The 15,605-nt window shown below is 31.9% G+C and overlaps 1 protein-coding gene across 2 annotated transcripts in view; it reads left to right on the top strand.

The window, feature by feature from the left end:
- Positions 1–15,605, top strand: part of LOC149476710 (uncharacterized) — a 100,561-nt gene that overhangs the window by 34,930 nt on the left and 50,026 nt on the right. For both annotated transcript variants that reach the window (XM_089711181.1, XM_089711180.1), the window contains exon 2: positions 4,579–4,623. The gene's annotated coding sequence lies outside the window, so the exon portion shown is untranslated. The remainder of the gene's footprint in view (positions 1–4,578; positions 4,624–15,605) is intronic.

Genomic DNA, 15,605 nt, shown 5'->3' with positions numbered 1-15,605 from the left:
ATTCTAGAAAAGTGGTGTCTGTACAATGAAAATATGTAAAAAAAAATTAGCAGGGGTTATTACTAAATCGATCTCAAACCGAAAACTGTTGTTAAAAAAATTTTTGTCTGTTTGTCTGTTTGTCTGTTTGTCGGTTTGTCTGTTTGTCTGTATGTTTGAACACGCTAATCTCAGAAACGGCTTATCCGATTTAGATGCGGTTTTCACTAATATATTGTGGTAAGCTTCATTTAACATTTAGTGTTTATTTCATGTCAATCGGTTCATAAATAAAAAAGTTATGACCATTTAAGTAATCACAGCGAACATTTGCTAAGGCATTCTATACATGAATTACTTTATTACGTAAATTATACGCTAAAGTTATTCCTTGACATGTCCAGATGATCATATCGAAAGTCCCCAAGCGTGGGGGGGGGGTGGTTATGCTGAGGGGGGAGTAGGGGGGGGGGGGTCAAAGGACCTTTATTTAGATTTTTGCTCATAAGTCTAAAACCTGCACAAATAGCATTATGGTTACTTCTAGGTAAATTTTCTTTATAAAAGGTCTTTGAAATTATGTCGTAGGTATTATATTTTTAACCCCCGACGCAAAAAGAGGGGTGTTATGACCACTATGTGTGTATTGCGTGTCTGTCTGTGCCACCGTAGCTCGCTAACGGGTAATACGAATTAGATGCGTTTTTTTGTTACATTAGTTGTTTATTATATTAAAAAGTGGAATATTAAAATATGAAAAAAACGCATGTTAGTTGTTAATGTAGGTTATACCCAAGTGATATATCAAATGAAAATAGACGACATGTCAGAAACAATTAGTCAAATTTTATCAAAATCGGTTCATCCATTTATTTGATATAGGGGTAAAAGTGGGAATAAATAAATGAATTTTATCAAATATACTCAAGTGACGTATCTAATGAAAGACATGACGTGTAAAGTACAATAAGACATATTTTATCAAAATTGGTTCATCCATTTATTGGATATAATATGTAGGTATAAAAGTGGGAATAAAAGTTGTCGAATATACCCAAGTGGCATATCAAATGAAAGGGCATGACCTGACGTGAGAAGTATAATGAGGCATATTTAATCAAAATCGGTTCATCCATTTATTATATAGAGGGGTAAAAGTGGGAATGAAAAAAACGAATGTTGTCTGTTATACCCAAGTGATATATCAAATGAAAAAAGACGACCTGTCAGAAACAACAAGTCAAATTATATCAAAATTGGTTCATCAATTTATTTGATATAGGGGTTAAAGTGGGAATAAATAAATAAATTTTATCAAATATACTCAAGTGACGTATCTAATGAAAGACATGACGTGTAAAGTACAATAAGACATAATATTTTATCAAAATTGGTTCATCCATTTATTGGATATAATATGTAGGTATAAAAGTGGGAATAAAAGTTGTCGAATATACCCAAGTGGCATATCAAATGAAAGGGCATGACCTGACGTGAGAAGTATAATGAGGCATATTTAATCAAAATCGGTTCATCCAATAATTATATGTAGGGCAAAAGTGGGAATGAGAAAAACGAATGCTGTCTGTTATACCCAAGTGATATATCAAATGAAAAAAGACGACCTGTCAGAATCAATTAAGTAGTCCAATGTTATCAAAATCGGTTCATCCATTTATTTGATATAGGGGTAAAAGTGGGAATAAATAAATAAATTTTATCAAATATACTCAAGTGACTTATCTAATGAAAGACATGACGTGTAAAGTACAATAAGACATATTTTATCAAAATTGGTTCATCCATTTATTGGATATAGGTATAAAAGTGGGAATAAAAGTTGTCAAATAATATACCCAAGTGGCATATCAAATGAAAGGGCATGACCTGACGTGAGAAGTATGATGAGGCATATTTAATCAAAATCGGTTCATCCATTTATTGATTTATAGCGGTAAAAGTGGGAATGAATAATCGAATGTGGTCAAATAATATAATCAAGCGGCATATCAAATGACGTGTGAATTACAATTAGTCATGTTTTATCAAAATTGGTTAATCTGTTTTATTACATATAGGGCACCTTAGGGGTGATAGTGGGGATAAATAATCCAAATGGAGTACCAAACGAAAGGATATGACATGTACATAATATATAGGTATGATTAGACATGGTTTAGATCAAAATCGGTTCTGCCATTTACTAGGGGTGAAAGGGAAAAGTTGAAAGTCTGTGAAAGTACCTAGAAGGAATATGGGAGCGGGAGAATAACCACATCCTGGAAATTTTGAACTCTTCTGTACCTAAGTTTTATAGCTCAGTTTAGTAATAAATTTTACTAACAGTTCTTTTGTGTTATTATTTATTTTATTTCTTAACTTTATAATAATGTGTAAGTACTTATAATTTAGTTGTATATGATAGTACGTGTTTCAAGACGTGTTTACTCAATAATTGTGTGTTAAGTAGTAACTACTATGCAGTCACTATTCCACGCGGACGAAGTCGCGGGCACAGCTAGTTTAAAGATAAAACCTTTAAATCCCACCCTGTGAGCATACAAGCATAATAACATTACTCGTACTAGCGTAATCGAATTTACCAACCTCAAGTAATAATGTAGGTAATTTTCGACGATGGTGTAAAAACACGAAAATTGTATTAAAAAATATATATATATTCCGGCCGAATTGATAACGTCCTCCTTTTTTGAAGTCGGTTAAAAATTTATCTAAAATGGTTACAAATTTTACAAAACATAAAAAGTGTAATGTGACCAGCTGCTGACCACACCTTACATTAGGGATTAGTACTTTCCACTAATTGCGTTTGCTAAATGACCTAAAAGCAATTGTTTTAGAAGCAATGTCTAATGGCATGAAACATTTTACCATTAACTTATAATATATTATGCCTTTGCTCTATATATACCTAGGTGATCAGCATTCTGTGTCCTGCCAGACCGAGACATTTTTTTTCTCGCTCACGCGTCAACCACTGTACCAAGGATGCGGTCTCTACAATAAACAAATAATCTGTGCCGTAATACCACTTACACCCATCATCTGAAATTATTAAGTCATTAACGAATGCATTAACCTTTGAAATATCATTGCGATATCGATAGATTTCTAATTAAAGAAATAAGGTTTACGATACTAAATACATAATAATAAAACAAATATGTTGAGAGCAATTAACACATACATAAAAAAGTAATAATAACTAGAATAGGCAAATCATTCATACAACAATAATAAATCTATCACAATCATAACTTCCCTAATAAAGAAAAATAAAAATAAAAATAAAATAGACATCTTACAAAAAAATAATTGATTGACTCTAATTACAATAATAATAAACCTATCACGCTTTTAAAACTGGCATTAAATAAATTCTTCAATTCAACAAAAACGAAACTCAATATTATGTACATATTATATAAACATCACTTAACTATATTTTATAACTGCACCTTGACCATTCCAATAGAAATAAGAAATGATCGAGCGCATAGATCACGATCTATAACGATCGCCTTGACCGTGGCGCCCGCGCCGCGAGAGTGAAACCCACTCAATAATTTGTAAACAACTTACTTCCGATTCGAGCATTTACATAAATGAATCGATTCCAATTTAGTTGTATATTTACGTGAATGAAAGTTTTGTTTGATCTTCCAAATAATTTTAATGGTAAAATGACTTGTAATATTAGGGGTCGTGTTATTCCTAAACTGCGTGGTAAAATCTATACTGAAGGCTATAGGCTATAAGCATCACGCTAAGACCAACAGGAGCGGAGCACCACAGGTAAAACCGTGGGGCACAGCTATGAGCTAGTACTTAATATGTTTTTGTATATTATATCATAGTTTATCTATGGTCTCTCTCTATATACCGGTCAATACTCAATACGCTGCAAAGTATTGAATAATTCAGAGTGCACATGCGATGCTGCGCGGGCGCAATATTTATGATCCATGGAAACGGTCCGGGGTCAGACGCGAGTCGTTATGCTAAATAGGTTTCACTTTCTATCTCGTCTAGATTTATATTTATTTTAATGAGAGCTAATTTTTTATTTGGTAATATCTTGCTCGCTGATTTTGTTTTACGTAACATTTTTTTTGGGTAAAACAAATATTATTTTACTGTATTCTGTTACTTTTATAACAATTAATTACTCACTTTTTTCATTATTACACAGATAATCATATTTCATGGCCAAATTATAAAAAAAAACAAATACTTGCACCTACAAAATAATTTTGTGTAAAATTATAATTTTCGTCGTCAAAAATAATTCACATATCCAATCATAAGGGCTTTTTAATTGAGACATTATGTAATTTATATCAATGTCATACATAAACCTTCATTTATTCAAGTTTTTGTGACAAATTGGATTTTGCCCCGTAAATTACAATGGCATGGCGCATTGAAGGCATTGAAGTTATTAAATTTTACGTACATCGCATTGGGAAGACATTACTTCCAAAATTCTTCAAATAAGTCATAGTAATTTATTACATAATATACGTATACCTTAAATAAAAGTCAGACAGTCAATAATTGTTGTTTATTTTGTTACAGATCGCAGTTCTTTGGAGAATGTTACAAGCAAATATTTGACTGTTGGTAAGTAAAAAATATATGTTTTAAAGAAACATTAAATAATTATCATAGATAAATTATAAATATATGTAGTTATTAGTGACAGACTTAAGATTTTTAAATTTATTATTATGTACAACGTCAATAAATTCATCATAAGTAACTATGCTTGAATTCACATTTAAAATTTTAATTTTCACTCACAGAAAAACACGTTTGCCTTATAATAATCTAAGTATTAGATTTATTGACATCTTTTTACCATGGCAAACCTATTTACTGTGTTTTTATACATATAGAGCATGCTTAATATGCTAAATTGGGCCAAACTCACACCGGGAGTCGTTCAATTATAAAAAAATCTATTAGGATTACTACGCAAATGACTAACAGTGATTGTTATTAATATACTATAGGCTATTTTACGATATTTTATTATATAACGACGTATTTTTTCCTTGAAAAATCTTTATATTAATGACCTTGCAATTCGTTTCATTAACTTATTAGTAACTTGAACTTGATCAATTAATGCAAGGAATACATAACTCTATTTTACTTGTTCCTATACGAATAACTTTGTTATTGCAATTTGATATCGATAAGTGGTACATTAACAATTAGTTATGCTAATAAAAGTTATTTACTTATTTATTAGCATTAAATTTTTATTTTTACTGAACTTGATAACGATATGGCCAAGGGAAAAGAGGATTATGATGTAAATTAGATAATTCGTTTACCATTTTGTATAAATTAAATTAATCGATAAAAACTCTGACGAAAACATAGGCGTATTTTCAATCTTCTAGCAAATTTCGAGATAGATTAATAGAGCTATTGCATATCAATAAAAAACGAATAGAATTCAATTAAATTTTGAGATTAGGTATTCGTACTAAATACGGACTAAAGAAATAAAAGTAAATTCAAACATACATACAAGCTGCAATGATTACTCTCCAGTCTCCACTTAGCTGCGCTGTAGGTATACCTACTTAATATGCATTTAATTGCTATTCAACAAGCTATTAGCATTTTAAACATATAAATAGGTTTTTTATACCATTTTCAATACTGTTGTGGTATTATTTTCATATGTTATATCAAAACAGTCGAAAATGCAATTTTTCATACCTACTAGTGATACTATACTTAGTACTTACTATGGTAATACGTACGAATACAACTTTCGTTGAGTTTATGTAATTTAAATTATTTAATTAATATTATGCAATAGTGATTGATATTTATCTTCTAGATTTATGGCAATGCTCTGCATTTTTAATTTAAAATAAGATTAATTTTAGAAAGTTGCGTAATATTTTAAAAAGGTGTAACAAATTATCACACTAATTATCTATGAAGTGTAAGCTTTGTTTATGTTTAAAATTAAATTGACAATAATTAATCAAAAATGTTATCGCATTGTCCCAAAAATGACTTAAGTACCTACCTACTCAATTTTCAATTTTTTTTGTAGTAAATAAGCTTAAATAAAAACTATAAAGTATATAAGTGCTTCATTATTCGCTGTTATTCCATATCCATTGACACATGTGATAGCAACAGGCCGTGAAATAGTATTTATATAACTGACCTACTGCAATCTAGATGCTAGCTCGGATTACCCAGCTGAGTTGATTGTCACATTTGCATGAGTTAAATGTATTATAAGTTGTCTAGACGAGGCTTGAATAATGATTTGGGGACTTGATACATTTAACATACTTTTAGGCACGTGGAATATGTCAATAGTCATACCAATAGTATCGCTTCAAACGCTAAATGAAGCGATATAATTGATTCTTTACACACACGCATTCTCCATTGTGCCAAATGATTTCCTAAGATCTATTACTTCTACTACACACACAATTTCAAACAAATGAGCAAATAATTAGTTCCCTAAACGTTTTGCATCCGTACTCAGTCGTGCGTACACGTCCGATTTCCTTCCACATGTGTGTAGTCCCACTATGAGTCAGGCGTGCCATTTCGGGCACACCGGTCCACTAACCGAAGCGACAAGCGTTGTTCGGTTTATGACCCTCACAATTGTCTCATTTGACTACGCAGTTAACCCATTTCGTGGTGGGTTAATAAACATATAGGTAACGTACTAACGTATATGGTGCGTATTATATATTAAGGTAAGAGAAAGTACAACAATTTGTTTACTACTAGCTATCCCGCACGACTGTATGTAATCTTAAGTACTATCATAAGATGTGTAGGTAAAATGGATGTTTGTTGCTCAATCAAGAAAGGCTATTTAACGTATCTATGGCTAAATAATAGTCTGCATTAACACATAGCAAGTAAAATGCGAGAGATGTCGTATTTTGAAGCAAGTGTAGTTTCAAAAACAGATACAAATTATTCCTGAGAACGTAATGAACTGAAAGCTGATTCAAAGTCCCTTCTGTGATTATTATGGAATCGTAATTCAATGTTTTTCAAACGGTATACTCACATACATTATCCAGTTCAATGTTAACAATGTGGTAACGTCTGTAACCATTTCTTAGTAGTCATACCGTGTCATAAGTATCAAATGGATGACATATTTTATTTGCTTCAGACGGTATCTTATTGATTATAATTAGAGATTCTTCTGTATAAAGCGCGTCACACACGGTGAAGATACTATAATATTTTATCTTAAGATACTGTTATATTTTATATTACAGTATCTTAATATATCCAGTATCAGCGTTCTGACCATCATTTTCTTTTTGTCATTGCGTACTAAGACCCCTGTAGAACCGCCATCCTGTTACAAATGACCCACAAAATTTCGGGTCATAATAAAGTCATATTTCATTGATACAATTTATTACTATGAAATTGCTAAAATTGCTTGTGGTGGAGCGTAAAATAAGACAATATAGTAATATCTGTAATAAGACTACATGACTGATTAGAATTTAAAAAGTTTTTAACTTCATAAATCGTGATTTAGAAGGAAAAACGCTCTACCATTTTCTAAATTAGCATATATTTTTTTTCCTTGGAGTAAGAATTCTGATTCTAACACCAAGCAAATGCTACTGATTCGATTGTTATTTCGTAGTTTGAAGACATACAGTTGTATGAAGATAATTATTGCATGTTAATAACAAACTTATTATTGATCGAATTGTATGCGCGTAAGAAGCACGACTTATTGTAATGTATGATAACGATTTTCCCACGGAATGTCATCTATCTAGATCGTTTAATTAATTGCATTGTTTAAAGTGGTTTACAGAAACATTGAGCGTAGAGATAGCTAAAGAATGTTTTTTTGTGTTAAAATATGTGAAGAAAATATGTATCGCTGTTTTACTATTTGTTACTTACTTACACATTCAAAGCGTTACCGAACAGAAGCATAATCGTATTCAATTACTTATTTCATGAGTAATAAATAAGAATAATACTTAATATTACCGTAATAATACGCTCTTGTAGGAAGAATTCCTCTCGCTTTTCCGTCTTATCGATGTCTCGGTAAATTTTAGTATTACAAAAATATATGTAAAGCGACACACAGACAACTGTTCCCCTAACTTGTTCTTACGTATAATCGATCATAAAACACAATATGTGAATGCATCTGTTTAATATAGCCCGGTGGGGCTTCTATTTGTGTAGACTTCACATTTATTATATAATATAATACGTTTTGAATAATATCATAAATGTCATGAACATAGAATATTGTTTATCAGCAATATATATAAGCAGAATCAATCGGACTGCGACAGCTTTCTTTACCAGTTCGATTAGACGAGAAAGCACGCGTTTGTATGTAATGTGAATTGTGTTTGTGTGAGTTTAAGGGCACATTGAAGGTATCACTTTACCTAACCATCATATAATAAATAATTTGTCAAATAAAATCTATCGTCCAGTAAATCAAATAATCATAAAATATTTATGTTTGGATAATGTTTACTATAATTATAGTAAAAAGCTTTTGCCATGTAGTGTTCAAAAGTTTATTTCATTTCCTCTCACTTCGAGCACTTATACTTAGTATCTAATCTGTGTTTGTATGCTCTTTCTTTTGAATTTTGATACCTACCTTTTTCTTACCGCAATCTATTTTTAACATAGGTTTAATAATTGTACCTTAATCACTTTATGTTTTTTTTATACAATTGTGTTTTTTACAATCTCTACGTCAATTATTTATTGACTGAAACGGATAACGACTTCCTATTGTATGCAACGATTAAAACAATTAGTATTTCGGCTCTCATGAAACAAAGATTTGCGTACAAATGGGCTTTACGTAAATCTTACTATGTTGAGTAATTGTTTGTTAATTGCACACTTTTTAATTTTTGCCAGTAATTGACGTACTTTCTAAATAATACAATATCTATTTAATTATTTAGTTGAAACGTTATTAGGTATATGTTAACATAATAAACTTTAAAACGAGGTAATTATTGAACATCATAATTGATATCTTGCGTGTGAAATAATGAGTTAGGGGTGTATTTAATCTCATAAAAAAGAGAAAGATGAATATTTGCCACATACAGTAGTATGGGGTATAACAAAACCGCGGGTTTATCCCATCTCTACGTCGAGATTCTAACATACGGTCTACTATTAATATTCCATATATCCCCAATTCCCCTTGGTTGACGGTTTATGAATGAAGGGTTTCAATGTTACCCTTTTCTGCTTAGTGCTTAGATAAATTTCCAGCTGCTGATTCATTTGCATTCGATGCGGCGTTAAATTGTATTTTTTTTAAATGATATAAAATTGAAATAAAATGATCAGTGTTTTGTATTTTGTTACCTACTATAAATAATGAGTAGGTACGTTTCAAATTCAAGTTATATTCTTTTTTTGACATAATTGTTAATTTATAACAGTTTGTTGGATTATTCTGAACTGATTAAATTTATTTTAATTATTTTCCGAACTGTATCGCCTGACTAATAGACATAAGTTATCGAAAGCACTTCTCTGTTCATTTTCTTAAGAACTCACCTATTATATCATAATCCTTAAAAATAAATTAGGCCTACAAGTCAACAATAACAATACAGTCGACTAATCGCCGGCAGATGGTCAAGTGACGCAAGACGTTGTTCCGCTTTCCGACTGTGGCTAACACGCTGCGTGACAAGCCTTTTAAATTATACGGGATATTTTTTTTTAATTCCTTGTAATAATTTACAATATTTATATGTATATAACTGTAAGAATCCATAGGCTCCTGAACAATTAAACTGTGTGTCAGAAGCATATAGCAATGACTAATAATAGATTATTTTAACAATTTGTTTGTATTTAACATTCTAATAATATTATTCAATTAATTATTAATATTGTAATGATTATTATGTTCCTTACGTAATTGAATGTAACTCATTAAAGCTTTATTTATGATTTACTGTTGAAATTATGCGTTAATTGACACTAGTAGAGTGCTAGCTCCGGTCGTGTCGGATGTCCGTTCTCTATGGGACTTGACTAATTAGAGAGGGCTTGTAAGTCCTATATTCGCACACACGTGTAAACTATCTCTGTTGCAACTATAAAATGTATGAAACTAGAGTTATTTATTGTTTTAATAAACATAGGTACATATATGTAATTAAAATTTATAATATAAAGAAATACATGGCTATAAATAAAAAAGCCGTAATGTCAAAATATTTAACACAATTTAATAACTAAATTCGGTCTCACAGATTTTTTATTAAATTTTAATTCACCATAGCTATAAAATAATAATTAAATCACATCTAACGACCCAACGAAGGGTCACCCCGTCCGAAACGCGCCCAATTTAATTACTGCACTTTCACAGGCGCACGCGCACGCGCTAACGTCTTTATTACATATTCATTAATCCGTACTTTATTCTTCACTAAAGTACTTTGTAAAGCGAAACATATGTAAATTATTCAGGCTTTCTGATTTAACTTTATGGTAAAATAGCGCTAATCCCTATAATACTTACATTTAAATTTTAAATCATACGTTGACATAACGGTATTAACTTTATGATCGGATTATGTCAACAGGCTAGTTCAGTATTACAAGTAACGCAAGAGTCAAAATTTTGGTGTTCTTACATACATAATATGCGTATCTCACATGAGTCTTACATAACTAGTAAGGTTGGGTCGCCTAAGATCAGACGCATATTATGCCGAAAATTTTATACGTACTGTATTTTTTATTTTATTTCTCATGATTCGATGTCGTTTTTCTGTTGCGGTCAACTGTAAATTGATGACAAAAAAATATTGTTTAACCCCTAATTTTTTGGTTTGCGTAGATGCTATCTATCTAAGCAAATTTAGAGCCTAAAAAGCAGACTTTTTTCGACTTACCATAGTGAAGAAAATAACAGTTCGGCCGAAGATCGGACTATGTAGTATCTTCACTTCTATGCGTTTAATAATAATGTTCACATTAGGAAAACATCCGGACTTACGTCCATACATTGAGCATCAATGATTGAGTCAGGAAATTCCTCAAAAAATTTGACAAAGACGTTTTTTTTTTATTGCGTTTTTTTAGTCCGGTCTTCCCTCCTCATCCTAATTAAGTTTCTCAAACTTTTATCCTCCGTGTTCTAGGACTAAATAATGAAAATGTACCTAAGGTCTGATAGTCATAGCGTCATTGGATAGTTAAATATATTAAAAGTTAATAATTATTGCGCATTATTGCATAAGGCGCAGTCAAGAGCTAAACTTCAGTCCGATCTTCGGCATTGGGAGGGAAGATCGGATCTTGGGTTGTGAACGTCCTAGGCGTAATCAAAGTATACAGATGGAAAGAGGATTCGCTAATTCTGCCCCAAAATAATTAATTACATTATTTCAATGAAAGTACTCTCCACAATGAGCCATCAAAATTTTGTAGGTAAGATCGGATCGACGATTTTCGCCACAAAATACACCTTTTCTGCTGAATCACCTGTGTACACGTCCCGTCTGGTCGCTGGCCGGCCGCAGAGTGAAGAGAGGGGCAGAACAAAATGGCGGATCTAGTAGTGTTGGTAGCAGTAGAGAATATTGCCTAGTTTGCGAGTTATTCCATGCATCCGATCTTATGTCACATCCGATCTTAGGCGACCCAACCTTAACTACACACTTAATTCATGTTATTATAGTGAGAATAAAAAATCATATACCTATAGTGCACAATAGATCTTTCTCCTTTTATGAAGTCAGTTAGCAATGAGGATATCCCTTAGGAAGGAGGACAGGATCACAGGAACCTAAGCTACAGAATAATATGCCCAGAGATTCACACAAAGGCAGCTCTAAGTAAGCAGCCAGTTAAGGTGATGAATTAATTTTTCTAACATTTACGGCCCTTTTTAAACCTTCGTAATTTTTATATTATTAAAGTTGTCGTGATGAAAATTCTTGACAAGAAAGTTCAATAGTAACACAATACGTCTACCGTTTTAGAAACATGATTCCATGATATTTTCTCGATTCAAGAAATACTTGAAATTAGCGCCTGACCAGCCAATATAGCGAGAGCCGCCCTGTACCTTCCTACCCCGATCGCTGCACGAGTCATTCCCGCTACGGCCGTCACACGGGGAACTTGTGTCGCTTGCGCAATCGTAAAAAAGGGTGACAACACGATAAGACAAAATGAGACAAATGGGGACAATAAAGAAAATAAGAAGAAGAAACATAAAGGTTGGAGGAAAAAGAATGCCTACAATTGGAACAAATTAATGAAGTAAGTTGGTTTTATTTTAAATTTGATGATAATTGTATTATAGACGATGTTTGATATGTACCCCTGTTTTAAGTACATAACGAATGTGTAAGATTTTTTCATTTATAGCATAAATAATCTTTTCAGAAATCCGGAATCCAGAAGGAAAATAAACCCACTGATTGTTCACAATGTGAACCCACTCCTTCATAAGTACCTTTATTCAGTCAAAAATGTATGTTATCAACGCTCTACTGGTTTTATCGCATGATTCCATTTTTAGCAAGAAGCAACAAAGTGCAAAGAAATAAAAAATCATGGTGAACTTAGTGGAAGTATGGTGGACGTAATATGGAATTATGGAACAGGAGCTCGTTGGAGTAGTATTATATTTTAAAAAAATACGAAAAAATTTCAAGAATTTCTTAGTATGTGGTAGATAAGTATGTTGTATAAAGAATTTGATGTTGATATTTATTTCATTTATACTTACTACACCTGTGCGGGAAATTGCTTAGTACTAAAACAGGTTTATATTCATATTTACATAGTAATGTGAGTTTTCATTTCGAAAAATTTTGTGTAAGTATATTAAATTGAGTTCCTGGGTGATCTGGAAACACAATTGGGCCCGGAGGATGGCGCTGCAGTCACTCCTCCTAATCACATGAACCGATTTGGATGAATATTTGTGTGCACATTTCATTGTTGTGGGATGATTGGTTGATTCGTTTTCACATTAGCTAATATTATGTATTTTTGTTGTTAGAAAGTAAACTTAATTTAATGTTTATAATACATTATTATTGGTATAAATAAGCTATGTTCGTCTCACATTGCTGTTCCTGCCTACCTATCCTACCAGGGCCTAACTTTGTTCTGGCTATTTTATTTTGATTATTTGTAATGAATAATTACAATTATAATAGAGTGCAAAAAATAAATACATGCGTCAATATATTTTGTGTTTTTTTTAAACAATTTTTTTATTTAAAAAAATATCATTCCGACCGCGGCTTTGCCCGCGTGGAATTAGGTTATATCGTGAATCCTGTTTTATCCCACAGAAGTGTTCAGTTCGGATAAAAAGTATCCTATGTGTAAATCCAGGCAATTCAATGTAGTCTTGACGTGATAAAGTAACAACTAACAAAAAAATATACAAATTAACATCCAAAGTTTTGCATCAGTTTTACTGTATAAGCGATATCTTCCACTCTTGACTTTGACTGAGAAGAATTAGGGTTTATAACTTCTTTCAGAAATAGTACCTTTCATTTCTGGGCATGATGTAATATCTACGTCAGCATCAAATTCTATCTAAATCAATTCAGTAGTCCGCGTAATTAGGTACCATTTCATTTTTTCAGAGTAACAATATTTTTTGTTATTTTAAAGATTATTTATAACCTGTATTATTTTGTAATAAAGTAAACATTACGAAATAATAATAATTAATAATTATTAATAATGTCTAAGTAGTTGTTAAAAAGAAGATAATTTTGTGTTTATAAGCAAGAAAATAAAACCAATAAATCAACAATTAAATATATGTATAACAATATTATAACTGTATGACGACTCCATACATGTTTGTCCCGAGTCGGCCAGCGGCAGCGCGGCGAGTATGCAAGAATGACTTCGCGCACACCCGCGTTCGCGATAACGAGCTATTAGACTCCGCCCGCCAAGCAGTGGATTTTTTTTGTGTATCGTCTTAAAGTAAATCTGGATTAAATATAGAAACTATAATAATAGTTTAGTTATGCGAAGTGTCAGGATATGTCAATTAGCCGGCTACATAACTCGATCGTAACCCGTCTGTAATTACGGCTAGGTCGCGCCGCCGCTTTCATTGTAGGGCTGTCAACTTAATTATATAGCGGGGATTAAGGTTGGCACATCATTAGTTTTAAATCATATTCGCAAGATTCGTTTACTATGAGACTACGGGTATACATATATGTATCATGACAGTAAAATCGTAAATAGTTGTAAATTTTACAAACACAGGGATTTCTTTTATCATTCAACTTTTGATAAATATTTTTTTAATAAAAAAGTATATGGCAACCCTGTGACGTTAAATAAATTGCAATAATATTGTTTGTGAAGGGCGATTCGACTCTTAATGTTAACTGATACTTATTGAATTCTCGATACGTTAGTTATTTATGGCATAATTAAATAAAGTGATAATTTATGTTTAGAGTTTACATTAACTTCTGTTTATTAAATTATAGTGAGACGTCTGTCGCCGTATAAGTCATGTAATTAATTAAATTATGTATTTATTGCTATTTCTCATTATCAGTTTACTTTTATAATTATGAATTATGATACAAGGTTTGTTGGTGAATTAATAAAGACGTTTTCAGAGAAGCGCTAGGAATGTTTTCGTGACAAACATTGACAGATCTTTACAATTTCTGGAGACTAATATTCTCATTACTTTCACGTCTATTATTATCTATTAATAAAAACTGTATTATCATTTTTAAACTTTTATCGTTAACTAGCTGTTCCCTGCGGTTTCACCCGCATTGCTCCGCTTCTGTTGGTCTTAGCGTTATGATTTATAGCCTATAGCTTTCCTCGATAAATGAGCTATCTAACACCGAAAGAATTTTTGAAATCGGACCAGTAGTTCCTGAGATTAGCGCGTTCAAACAAACAAACAAATTCTTCAGTTTTATAATATTAAAGTACAGATGACGTTCCCAGAAGACTGTGTTTTCAATTCCTTCCGTATTTAACTTTGGGTTTGCCATTACAAAATATCGTAATGTAGCAAGTTGCAACAAACTCTAGTAGCAATACAACTCGTAATACATGTTATTGTGCGCGTTTTTGTCCGAACCTGTCAGTGATAACGGCATGTTGGATAACAGGCGTTTTACTGGATATAGCGTGGAAAGTGTGAAAGCTATGTTACGTGGTTGACAGCTGATTATGGGGGTGACTCATCGATATATCGTTAGTGTAACAATTGCTCTTGTTGAAGCATTTCTTGACGTCCATGCGTATGTCACTTTCCAATCAGAAAGACCACTGAGAAAACGTAACGGCTATAAATAAACAAGTTGCTGCTATTTACAACCAAGTAACTTGCTTCGGAGGGAGCCTGCAAAGTTTGTTGCTAAAATTACACAAGTCAACTTTGTTAACGTATGTTGGTAATATAAACCCACTAAGGTGGTCAAAAAATACGTATTAAAGGTTTGTTGCTTTTAACCTATTCACTCAGTAAACTTAACTAACCTGTTTACTATAATGAATCGTGTTACTCTGTTAACAAT

Source organism: Colias philodice, chromosome 26 (genome assembly GCF_061535455.1).
Source record: "Colias philodice isolate Cphi_HAF_F1 chromosome 26, ilColPhil1 Martin Lab GWU primary, whole genome shotgun sequence".
In the NCBI taxonomy this organism is placed as follows: Eukaryota; Metazoa; Arthropoda; class Insecta; order Lepidoptera; family Pieridae; genus Colias; species Colias philodice.
This window is presented reverse-complemented; position numbering and strand designations above follow the sequence as displayed.